The sequence below is a fragment of the Vicia villosa genome, unplaced genomic scaffold (genome assembly GCF_029867415.1).
Source record: "Vicia villosa cultivar HV-30 ecotype Madison, WI unplaced genomic scaffold, Vvil1.0 ctg.002123F_1_1, whole genome shotgun sequence".
NCBI classification, from domain to species: Eukaryota; Viridiplantae; Streptophyta; class Magnoliopsida; order Fabales; family Fabaceae; genus Vicia; species Vicia villosa.
The window spans coordinates 292276-305809 of record NW_026705847.1 but is presented as its reverse complement, the minus strand read 5'-3'; the positions used below and the strand labels follow the sequence as shown (position 1 = coordinate 305809).

At 38.6% G+C, this 13534-nt stretch overlaps 1 non-coding gene across 1 annotated transcript; it reads right to left on the bottom strand.

Moving 5' to 3' along the window:
- Positions 1–12453: 12453 nt before the first annotated feature.
- Positions 12454–12560, bottom strand: LOC131637978 (small nucleolar RNA R71). The gene has a single exon (XR_009294553.1). It is a non-coding gene; the product is annotated as a small nucleolar RNA R71 (small nucleolar RNA).
- Between the last annotated feature and the right edge of the window lie 974 nt (positions 12561–13534).

Below are 13534 nucleotides of genomic sequence, written 5' to 3'. Positions count from 1 at the left end.
TTTGTAGCCATGTATTGTTTTGATACATTGCCACCTGTATCTCCTGCATGTTGGTCGCCTGATTCAGGAGTCACTTTGGAAGAGGCGACTAAAATTTTTAAAGCATATAAGAGGGAGGTAAGAATCCTTATGAATGAATGTAAGGAAGCTAACATTTATCCAGATAGTTTTATTTGGAGAAAGTTAGAGTTGGAAGAAGAATATATTGAACCAGAAGAAAAATGCATGACATCAGATGAAGATGATGCAGTAAGAATAGAAGAATTTGAGGTAAAAAAGAAATGTGGGGAAGAAGAAATAAGGAAACTCGAAGATGATCGAGTTTTGGATAAAACCACAATTTTAACAATTTGTGAAGATGTGGACATCCCACAAGAAAATCTTCAACAAAAGAGTATCCCCAACAACTATTTTTATTACAAGGCAGATGAAAGACAAGAAATTGACAAAGTATTGGAAGACATTTATGCCTTGTTCAATAAAATCAAGCTAAAAAGGATTTGGCAGCAACATCATCAGTACTTTAAGTTCATGGGATTGCTACCAAACAAAAGAAAGAAAAAAGATGATGTGTTCTTTGTGTCATATATGCCACCCTAACAAGAGGAATGTGTTAGAACAAGATTTGTTCTGATCAATATTCTTAGTTTTGATGATAACAATGTATATGAATTTTGTATGAGATAATGTGGTACTCTAATACTATGCAATTTCCATTTCCGGAATTATATAAAGAGTATGCACAAAATCAGCGCAAGAAGCACTGACTCAGAAGGTTCAGCATGCAACATCAGAACATGGTCTGGCAAGACATCAGAAGATTGTCAAGCAGAATCAGAACATGGTCTATGGAAGCATCAGAAGGACTTGAGATCAGAAGCAGAAGCACTGAAGTTCTCATGGTATCATGCTAAGAAGCACTTCAAGGTCAGAAGACAAGAAGATGCTCTGCACCAAGCTGTTTGACTCTGATGATATTTAAACGTTGTTTACACAAACATAAGATCAGAAGCAAGTACTAGCTGGCAGGCTACGCTGACTGACAAAAGAAACGTTGAAAGCTATTAAAGGCAACGTCAGTAGACACAGCGAAAGCAAGGCTCGAGGTAGTTGACAAAAGAGTGAAACATTAAATGCAATGCTGTACGGAATACGCAAAGCATTAAATGCTCCCAACGGTCATCTTCTCAAACGCTTATAAATTGAAGTTCTGATGAGAAGCTGAATACAAGACTTTATGCAAAAATGCTGAAATGCTGTTCAAATGAAAAGCTCTCAAACTTCATCAAACTCACTACATTGCTGTTGTAATATATTAGTGAGATTAAGCTTAAACTTAAGAGAAAATCACAGTTGTGATAATAGCTTTATTAGAAGCATTGTAACTCTTAGAATTTGTTTACATTAAGTTGTAAGAACTAGAGTGATCAGGTTGTTGATCAGTATACTCTAAAAAATCTTAGAGGGTATCTAAGCAGATTGTTCCTAGAGTGATCAGGTTGTGATCAGTATACTCTAGAAGACATAGAAGTTGTCTAAGTGGAAAACCATTGTAATCTTGTGTGATTAGTGGATTAAATCCTCAGGTGAGGTAAATCACTCCAAGGGGGTGGACTGGAGTAGTTTAGTTAACAACGAACCAGGATAAAAATCATTGTGCAAATTGTTTATATCTTACAAGTTTTAAAGCTACACTTATTCAAACCCCCCCTTTCTAAGTGATTTTCTATCCTTCAATTGGCATCAGAGCGCCGGTTCTAAGGTGCAAGCACTTAATCGTGTTTAGAAAAGATTCAGGAGGAGAAAATCGCTTCAGTACAAGATGGCTGGTGAAGATCCATCAAATACATCTACATCTGGCTCAGCTGAGCAATACAGTGGAAATGGTAACAATGGTTATACTAGACCACCAGCATTTGATGGTGAAAACTTTGAATACTGGAAAGATAAACTTGAAAGTTACTTCCTTGGTCTAGATGGTGACTTATGGGATCTGCTGATGGATGGTTACAAACATCCAGTGAAAGCTACTGATGTAAAGCTTACAAGACAAGAAATGAATGATGATCAAAAGAAGCAATTCAAAAATCATCATAAGTGTAGGACTGTTTTGCTGAATGCTATCTCTCATGCTGAATATGAGAAGATATCTAACAGGGAAACTGCCTATGACATATATGAGTCATTGAAAATGACCCATGAAGGAAATGCCCAAGTCAAAGAGACAAAAGCTCTTGCCTTGATCCAGAAATATGAAGCCTTCAAGATGGAGGATGATGAAAATATTGAGAAGATGTTCTCAAGATTTCAAACGCTAACTGCTGGATTGAGAGTTCTTGACAAGGGATACACAAGGGCTAATCATGTCAAGAAGATCATCAGAAGCTTGCCAAGAAGATGGGGTCCTATGGTGACTGCTTTCAAAATTGCCAAGAATTTGAATGAAGTCTCTCTTGAAGAATTGATCAGTGCTCTGAGGAGTCATGAAATTGAGCTGGATGCTAATGAACCTCAGAAGAAAGGTAAGTCTATTGCTTTAAAATCCAATTATAAAAATGCACTAACGCTTTTCAGGCTGAAGAAGTAGATTCTGAAGAATCAGAATCAGAAAAAGAAGATGAACTGTCCATGATCTCCAGAAGGGTAAACCATCTCTGGAAGAGCAAGCAAAGGAAGTTCAAGAGCTTCAGAAGTTTAAAGAAGCCTGAAAGAGGAGAATCTTCTGGAGGCAGAAGATCTGACAAGAAGAAGGTCATCTGCTATGAGTGCAATGAGCCTGGACACTTCAAGAATGAATGTCCAAAACTTCAGAAGGAGAATCCCAAGAAGAAGTTTCATAAGAAGAAAGGTCTTATGGCAACATGGGATGATTCAGAATCAGAATCAGAATCAGACTCTGAAGGTGAGCAGGCAAACCTTGCACTGATGGCCACAGTGGATGACGTATCAGAATCTACATCAGAATCAGATTCTGAAGAGGTATTTTCTGAACTATCTAGAGAAGAGTTAGTTTCCAGTTCAACCGAACTTCTGGAACTCAAGGCTCATCTTAGTATCAAATACAAAAAGCTGAAAAAGCTATTTGAATTTGAAACTAAGAAGCTGGAAGTGGAAAATTCTAAACTGAAGGAAAAAGTTTTAAAATTATCCAAAGATATTGGATCTCCTTCTGAATCAGAAAAATCCATTCCTAGTCTCAATCATATTCTGAAAGAATATGACTCGAGCTTCAGAAAGTTCTTATCTAGAAGTATTGGCAGAAGTCATCTTGCTTCTATGATATATGGTGTTTCTGGAAACAAAAGGATTGGCGTTGGCTATGAGGGTGATACCCCACAAAAATTTGAACCTGTTGATGATTTGAAAATCACATACAAGCCATTGTATGATCAGTTCAAATATGGTCACTCACATGATATTAGGCTCACTTCACATGCCAAAAGTTTTAACACTTCACACACCAAGAAGCATGTGACACAACCTAAAAAATATCAAGATGCCAAACCTAAAGAATATCATGTTGTTCCTCCTGTTACTTATCATGCTAAACCCAAGTTTAATCAGAACTTGAGGAAAACTAACAAGAAAGGACCCAAGAAACTGTGGGTACCTAAGGAGAAGATAATTTCTGTTGCAGATATCCTTAGCAGCAAAGAAGACAAAGCACAAAATGTCATGGTACCTGGACTCTAGGTGCTCGCGACACATGACGGGAAGAAGGTCTATGTTCCAAGACCTGGTGCTTAAATCTGGTGGAGAAGTCAAGTTTGGAGGAGATCTGAAGGGCAAGATTATTGGCTCTGGAACCATAAGTATTGGTAACTCTCCTTCCATAACTAATGTACTTCTTGTAGAAGGATTAGCGCATAACTTATTGTCCATAAGTCAATTAAGTGACAATGGTTATGACATAATCTTCAATCAAAAGTCTTGCAAGGCTATAAGTCAGAAGGATGGCTCAATCCTATTTACAGGCAAGAGAAAGAACAACATTTATAAGATTGATCTTTCAGATCTTGAGAAGCAGAAGGTGACTTGCCTTATGTCTGTTTCTGAAGAGCAATGGGTCTGGCACAGAAGATTAGGACATGCTAGTTTAAGAAAGATTTCTCAGATTAACAAACTAAATCTGGTCAGAGGACTCCCAAATCTGAAATACAAATCAGATGCTCTTTGTGAAGCATGTCAGAAGGGCAAGTTCTCCAAACCTGCATTCAAATCTAAGAATGTTGTCTCTTCCTCAAGGCCGTTAGAACTTCTGCACATTGATCTGTTTGAACCAGTCAAAACAGCATCTGTCAGAGGGAAGAAATATGGGTTAGTCATCGTAGATGATTATAGCCGCTGGACATGGGTAAAGTTCTTAAAACACAAGGATGAGTCTCATTCAGTGTTCTTTGAATTATGTACTCAGATTCAATCTAAGAAGGAGTGCAAAATCATAAAGGTCAGAAGTGATCATGGTGGTGAATTTGAGAACAGATTTTTTGAGGAGTTCTTCAAAGAAAATGGTATTGCCCATGATTTCTCTTGCCCTAGAACTCCACAGCAAAATGGAGTTGTAGAGCGAAAGAATAGGACTCTACAAGAAATGGCCAGAACCATGATCAATGAAACCAATATGGCTAAGCACTTCTGGGCAGAAGCAATAAACACTGCATGTTATATTCAGAATAGAATCTCTATAAGACCTATTCTAAATAAGACTCCTTATGAACTGTGGAAGAACAGAAAGCCCAACATTTCATATTTTCATCCTTTTGGATGTGTTTGTTTCATTCTGAATACTAAAGATCATCTTGGTAAGTTTGATTCTAAGGCACGAAAATATTTCCTTCTTGGATATTATGAACGCTCTAAAGGCTACAGAGTATACAATACTGAAACATTGGTTGTAGAAGAATCAATCAATATCAGATTTGATGATAAGCTTGGTTTTGAAAAGCCAAAGAAGTTTGAGAATTTTGCAGATATAGATATTGATATATCAGAAGCTGTAGAACCAAGAAGCAAAGTTTCAGAAGCTGAAAATCTCAGAAGCAAAGAATCAGAAGATCAAGTTGCTGCATCTTTAGAGAATCTCAGAATTTCTGAAGAGCCAACAGTCAAAAGATCTTCTAGACTCACCTTAGATCACTCAGAAGATGTGATCCTTGGAAAGAAAGATGATCCTATCAGAACCAGAGCATTCCTTAAGAACAATGCAGAATGTCAATTAGGTCTTGTTTCTTTGATCGAGCCAACTTCTGTTGATCAAGCTCTAGAAGATCCAGACTGGATAATTGCCATGCAAGAAGCACTTAATCAGTTTACAAGGAATGATGTATGGGATCTTGTTCCTAGACCAAAAGGATTCAACATCATTGGTACAAAGTGGATTTTCAGAAACAAGCTTAGTGATAAGGGAGAAGTGGTAAGAAACAAAGCCAGACTGGTGGCTCAGGGATATAGTCAGCAAGAAGGGATTGACTATACAGAAACCTTTGCACTAGTGGCCAGGTTAGAATCTATTCGCTTATTAATTTCTTTTGCCACTCAGCATAACATCACTCTGTATCAGATGGATGTTAAAAGTGCCTTCTTAAATGGTTATATAGATGAGGAAGTCTATGTCCACCAACCTCCTGGTTTTGAAGACTCTAAGTCTCCAGAACATGTTTTCAAACTTAAGAAATCATTGTATGGATTGAAGCAAGCTCCTAGAGCTTGGTACGAAAGATTAAGTTCTTTCCTTCTGGACAATGGTTTCACTAGAGGACAAGTGGATACGACTCTCTTATGTAAAACATCTAAGAAGGACATTTTAATTTGTCAAATTTACGTTGATGATATTATCTTTGGAACATCTAATGCTACACTTGGAAAGGAGTTTGCTAAGTCTATGCAGGCTGAGTTTGAAATGAGCATGATGGGAGAACTCAAGTACTTTCTTGGGATTCAAATTAATCAAACATCAGAAGGAATCTTTGTTCATCAAACCAAGTATGTGAAAGAGCTTCTAAAGAAGTTTAATCTTTCTGAAAGCAAAGAAGCAAAAACTCCTATGCATCCAATGTGTATCTTAGGTAAGGATGAGGTAAGTAAGAAGGTAGATCAGAAGTTGTACAGAGGTATGATTGGATCTCTTTTATATCTTACTGCTTCTAGACCTGTTATTCTCTTCAGTGTTTGTTTGTGCGCTAGATTCCAATCAGATCCTAGAGAATCTCACTTAACTGCTGTTAAGAGAATTCTGAGGTATCTGAAAGGAAGAGTACTTCTGGAAGTTGTCAATTTCTAGGAAGTCACCTGATCTCCTGGTACAGCAAGAAGCAAGCTACCATTGCCCTCTCAACAACAGAAGCAGAATATGTTGCTGCTGCTAGTTGTAGCACACAAATGCTGTGGATGAAGAGTCAGCTAGAAGATTATCAAATATATGAGAGTAACATTCCTATCTTCTGTGATAATACTTCTGCCATATGTTTATCTAAGAATCCTATCTTACATTCCAAAGCTAAACATATTGAGATTAAACATCATTTCATTAGGGACTATGTTCAGAAGGGTGTTCTCTCTTTAAACTTTGTGGATACAGACCATCAATGGGCTGATATCTTTACAAAACCCCTTGCTGAAGATAGGCTTAAGTTCATTCTGAAGAATATCAGTATGGATTTATGCCCAGAATGAGAAGATGAGAAGATCTTATGTATGGTTAAATTCTGAAATGTGTTGGGATTATGTGTATATAAGAAGTTCTGATAATGATCAATTAGAAGTTCTGATTCTGTTATTACTAACGTTTCATTATCTAAGTTGATTCAGAATCTCCTTTAAAGTAAAACAGCTGTCACCAGTTTTCCAGAAAATGAACACGTGTTTACTATTTTTGGACAAGCATGCGTGCAGTTGAGGAGACGCCGCCCTAGGTAACTGTGCAAATCATTTCATTTTGTCACTTTATCTCTCCTAACGTCATATCTCATTAAATGCAAATTGATGTCATGTTGTTCTATAATCATTTCTCTTAAACCATATTGCATTTATTATTTTCTTTTATTCAATCTTTTAAATATCTCTCTTCATCTTCATTTCATTCTTTTCTCTCTCTCTCTCTCTCTCTCTCTCTCTCTCTCTCTCTCTCTCTCTCTCTCTCTCTCTCTCTCTCTCTCTCTCTCTCTCTCTCTCTCTCTCTCTCTCTCTCTCTCTCTCTCTCTCTCTCTCTCTCTCTCTCTTCATTCGTCCCTCTCCTTTTGCATTCATCGCATAAACCCTAGTTGTATCTGAAACTTAGCATCTCATCATGAATCCTTCGTCAAGTTCCTCAAACCAAGTAGAAATGTCTTCCACTCAACTGGTTCTGAGCAAGCATGGTTTTGCTCCATTGAAGTCCTGTTCCATTCCTACTGCAGAGATGGAAGTTCTTTGTGAGTCTTCAGTGGACTTTGAAAATCTGAGAGCACATGGTTTCAGACCTGAAGCAAAGACATTGGCACAAGGGTGGTCTAACTACCTTGATAGATTGGTTGGACCAATTTATCCAGCTCTTGTGAAAGATTTTTGGGCTCATGCAACGGTTACTCCAACCGCAATCATCTCCTTCGTGTTAGGGCATGAAGTTGTGATCACGGAGAAGTTGATAAGGAAGCTGTACAACATGGATGATGAAGAAGGATGTACTGGTCCACTTCCTGCCAGAGTTAGTTGGCCACAGGTTGAAGGACAAATATCTTATGCTACTGGTATTCAATCTCATCAAACCGGTACATTGAGGGTGTTCTATCAAGTCTGGGCTGAAATTATTCTAGGATCTCTTCATCATAGAAGAAGATCATTATCCTCCATGTACATTAGTCCTGATCACAAATACACTCTCTTCTGCATTGGAAGAAGAATTGAACTGAACATCTCCAACATTCTGTTTTAGAATCTGAAGATGGCTTTTGAAGAGTTAAGAGATGAAGAACAAGAGAAGTATCCTCAACTTCAAAGAAATACTATTCCTTTCGCCAGAATGATCTCAGACATTCTGATAGAAAGTGATTTGATGGACTCTCTAAGGGCTATTGGAACGTCAAAATTCTTTGGAGCCATTCAAGGGCATATCATCAATGCTTTTGATCTGCTAAGACTGGAACTTATCACGAAGGTAACTTCGGTTCCTGTAATCTCCTCAGCTATTCTGCCCAGAAGAATTCCAGTTGAAGGCTTTGACACCTTGTTCCAAGCAGAAATTCACAAGGCTGTAAATCACTATTTGGAAGCTTCTGTAAGAACTCAATCTTCTGTTGATCCTGCGTGGATTCGTGGAAGAGTGCTTCCTTCTCTGGCTGACCTTCAGAAGAAGGATCAGAAGAAGCAAGAAGCACGGCTAAAAAGAAAGGCTCAAGAAGAAGAGGTCAAGAAAGCCAAGAAGCAAAGGGTCACCTTTGATCCTGTCAAAGTAAATTCCATGGAATTTCAAGACCAACACATCACGGAATCTTTTCGTACTGTAAGAACTACAACTTTTCCCAGGAAAGTATACCAACCACCTCCTTCTGAACGTCAATCTTCTATCCAACCTCCTCCTTCTGAAACTCACAACACCTTCACCATTCCAAATCCTCCTCAACCATCTCTTTCTACACCTGTCTTGAACCCCACTCCACTAAATATCTATCTCCCAACTCCTTCTGATATCCCATCCTCATCAACCCTCCCCACTGATATACCATCCTCATCAACCATCTCCACAGATATTCCATCTTCTTCAACCACAGTTGTTCCACCTTCCCTATCCCATCCCTTACCTACCAGAAAATCCAACCCATACTGCCTCCTCTACCCTGACTACAAATTCACCTTCAACCCTCCTGAACCTGAACCTCATATTTACCTGGAGTTGTTCAGAAATGAAGTTATCAGTAGGATGGATCTCTTGAAAGATGCCTTCTTCAATGACCTTGATGATGTTTCAACTAGAAACCTTTGGAGAAGCTTTCGCCAGGATTTTCAAGTTGGAGCTATGGCTGTTCAGAAGAGGCTAGTGGCTGCTGCACCTGGCTATGCTGGATATCTCCTTGAAGTTGATGATGGAAAATATTTTCATCCTATCAGAAATAGGAGAGTTCTTGAGGAGAAGATGTTTGTTGATGAGCTGCTGGATAATCCTTGTAGAGATATTGTGGTCTAGAGACCTAAGTATCCAGTTCTGACTGGAGACTTCAAGTCCTTGTTTGACTTTCTAAGGGAAAATCCTTCTGAGGAAGACCCCAATTTGGTCATTCCAGAAGTTGTTGATCCTCCAGAAGTTGAAGGTCCTTCTGCTCCAAGGAATCTTGCTGCCATTCTTCAAGCTCTTGAGAATGGAGATTCTGATCTTCCTGCTCCTGAGTATGAAGAAGATACTCATATGGGAGAAGATGATGCTGAAGATCATCCTGCTGAGTCTATTCCTGTTGAGGAAAATCAAGATGATGATCTAACAATGGATGCTGCAGTGCAGAATGCTGTCCCTCTGGACAGAAGTTGTGAAGCTTCTTCTGGTGAACCCTCTCTTTTGGCGAAGACTCTAGAGGCTATTCAGAAGAACCAAGCTGAGCTAGCTTCTCATATGGACAAGCAAGAAGACATCAATGCTGAGTTCCGCTCTTTCATGGAGAGGCAGACTGAGAGCAATGCTGGGATTCATGACATGCTGGCCAAGATTATGTCTAAGCTAGGGCCGTCTTAGTTCTTTGTGTCTTAGTTGTTTTTCTTTGTTTCTTGCATTTGTCTTCTATGCATCTTCTTTGTATCTTCTGATAATTCTCTTTTTTGTAATCAATGAAAATGATCCTTCTTTCTCTCATATTATTTTGTTTTTCATCTGAATCTTTTGTGTTTTTGATGTTATGACAAAAAGGGGGAGAAAATGTGATAAATGATCTGATTTATATTATCAGTTGCTGGGAGAAAGTCTCCACATTTCTAACAAGAATTTGCAAGTTCTATGTCTTTGAGTGTTTTGCAGGAAGTGAAGATATTCTTAAAATCTCAACATGAGAAGCAAAGACATGAGGAAAAGCAATTCTGTATGGAATCAAGCTCATGGAAATTTGAAGCAAGCTGAGTGTTGTAAAGCTTCAAGATTGATAACACGATTTTATATCATATATTTAACCTGAAATCCATAAATATTTATAGCATTTTCTGTTAATTATATTGTTTTATTATGATATTATGCGAGTATTTGCTTTGTTTCAGATTTTACGCTCTTATTGAGACTATTTGTGAAAAGGGGAGAAATGGAGCTAAAATCACTGCTATTTGTGCTTAAAAGATGAAAAAGGGGTGCTGAAGCAAGAAAGGGGTGCACAGAAGGCCCAAATGTGTATACTACAAGTCCAGCCCACGAAGAAGCCAATTGTGTGTGGCCCAAATCATCCCAGCAGAAGGAGACGCACGTCTCCAACGTTCTTCTGCCACGTCACCTAGAGGAGACGCCCGTCTCCAACTGCTCCTGGATTTTCTCCACTTGAGACGCACGTCTCAAGTCATTCAAAAGGTCTCCCCAAAAAGTGGAGACGCACGTCTCCGAGCCCCAGTCAAGAGAAGCTCCTCTTTTCACGTGTTCGAACTGCAGTCCCTCGCCTATAAATAGAGGTTGCCACTTCATTTCAAGGGGTCCGATTTTCTGCTAACGAAGTGCTGCCGAAATTATTCCGCGACCATCATTTTCTTTCCTGCTTTCAATTAAACCACTTTATTTTTCTCACAACAATTTCTACACCGGAAATTGTTATGAACCTTTAGTAGATCTAACCTTACGTTGGATTTATTTTTATGTTCCTTGTTTTAAATTTCTGCCCATTAATTTCCGAAGAACGATCCAGCCAACCTGTGGTGGAAGTTCGATACTTCAAGATTCAATTCAATTCAGATTTATTTTATTTCAGGTTTATCATTTATCGCTTTATTTATTATTATTATTGCATGATATATTGTATGCCATTTAACATGCCTTTTATTATAAATCCAATTAATTTATGCATGTTTAACCGTATTAATATGTCTGGCTAATTAACTAAGATATCGGTATGTAAAGTAAGTTAACCGTGGGATCCGAAATAAATTGTCTTAGTTATGTTTTATTAAATATCACTTGTTTTTGGTTTGTATGACTAATTTAATTAGTAAGTCTTAAAACCAATAGAGCGAAAGTTTGAGGGGTTAAGACGGTCAAAGGTTAAAATCAATAGAGCGAAAGTTTGAGATCTTTAATTGGATAGTAGACATAGGACATTAGTTTTAAGGATGGCGAAAGTGTATTAAAACTAATTAGAACTTATTTATTTTCAAAAAATGTTTTTACACCCGAGCGGGATGGCGAAAGCGTACGTTAGGGATATTAGCATGTTCCGAGTCAACAGAGCGAAAGTTTGAGATTAGGAGATTTAAATAGGTAACAACTTCATAAAACAAGCATTTTATTAATTACGTTGTTTCCAAAAAGCTTTTCTAAATCTAATGGGATGGCGAAAGCGTACATTACGAGTTAGGACAGTAGTCTAAATCAATAGAGCGAAAGTTTGAGAGGAGGACTTTTAATCAATTGAATTAATAAAGTTTTTTAATCGAATTAATACATCAGCCAATGGACCTTCGGATCGCCTAAAGTTAAACGAAATACATACTGATATCCGTCTATTATTATATTTCTTAGAATTCACAATCACTTCCCCTTAGAAACAATCAAAATATTAGTAGCCTTAGCTTTATATAGTAACCTTAGATAACGGTAGTTCGATTCATAGTCCCTGTGGATTCGATATCTTTTAAAACTACATGACACGACTGTGCACTTGCAGTCATCAGATTAATAGACACGTAAAGTCGCGATCAAGTTTTTGGCGCCGTTGCCGGGGACTAGGGCAATTCTTTCCTTTCTTTTTGAACGATTGTATGCCAAATACTCGTTCACAAGGAGGAGATTTAATACAACGAATTAACGAGATCGAACGTATTATTAACGTTAAACGTCGAGCTCGCAATCTTCCCGAAGTAGCACCAATTCCGATTAATCAGGAATTGATCTTTACTGATCAAATCAATCAAATTACCCCGAAGTTAGAGATGGCTGCTATTCGTCCTCTTAGAGACTATGCTGCTCGTTCACGCGCTGAACCGCACTCAAGCATCGCACCACCTGCGATTGAGGCGAACAATTTCGAACTGAAACCTTCATTGGTACAAGCTGTTCAACAGAACCAATTCTCTGGAAGCCTTGCAGACGATCCCAACCTCCATTTATCCGTGTTCGTGCAATATGCCGACACTGCCAAAGCTAATAACGTTAGTTCCGAAGCTATTCAATTACGTCTCTTCCCTTTCTCCTTGAGAGACAGAGCTAGAGCGTGGCTTCAATCCCTACCTTCTAATTCCATAACTACATGGGACGAATTGAAGAGAGTATTCTTAGCTAGATACTTTCCGCCTAGCAAAACCGCTATGCTAAGAGGTCAAATCAACGGATTTACCCAAAAAGATAACGAATCACTCTTCGAAGCTTGGGAACGATACAAGGACATGCTTAGACTATGCCCTCATCATGGACTCGAACCATGGCTGATCATCCATACTTTCTATGGTGGTCTACTTTATAACACTAAAATGACTATAGATGCCGCTACTGGCGGAGCATTAATGGACAAACCCCATGATGAAGCATACAACCTAATAGAGAACATGGCACAAAACCATTATCAATGGGGTGGAGAACGAGCCGCTCTAGAGAAAACCCAAACCAAAGGAGGAATGTACGAAGTAAGTGGTATAGACCGCGTTAACGCTAAAGTAGACGCTTTAACTCAAAAGATAGAAAACTTAACCATCACTCCTTCAGCCACCACGACTGCCGTAACACCTAACTGCGAAATTTGTGGATTAACTGGACACGCAGTTGCCGAATGTCAACTCTTGACTGGTATCCCATCTGATCATGTAAACTACGCTCAAGGAAACCCTTATTCTAACACGTACAACCATGGATGGAATAACCACCCAAACTTTTCGTATAAGAACAACAATGCGTTGTACGCGCCTGGACAAGCACCTGCTGACCCACCTGGCTATCAAAAAGCGCCTGTAGCTGCTCAAAACGCCCCTAGGAAGTCGAACCTAGAAATCATGATGGAAAACTTTATAGCTTCCCAACAACAAACCAACAAAGACTTCCTAAATCAAAACATCCATAATAGTGAGCAACTAAAACAATTATCGAACAAAGTAGATGCTTTAGCTACACATAACAAAATTTTGGAAACACAAATCTCACAAGTAGCCCAACAACAAGCACCTACTGCTGCCCCTGCTGGCACGTTTCCTGCTCAACCACAAACTAATCCTAAAGTACATGCGAACGCGATAACACTACGAAGTGGAATGAACTACGATGGACCTATCGATCCTAGAACTCAAAACGCACCCATGTCACAACAAGAGCCAAAGGAAACCAAAAAGACATCAACTGATGACCAAATTGCTAAGACCAATGAGAACAACAACGAAGTGGAACCTGAAAAAGAAAAAC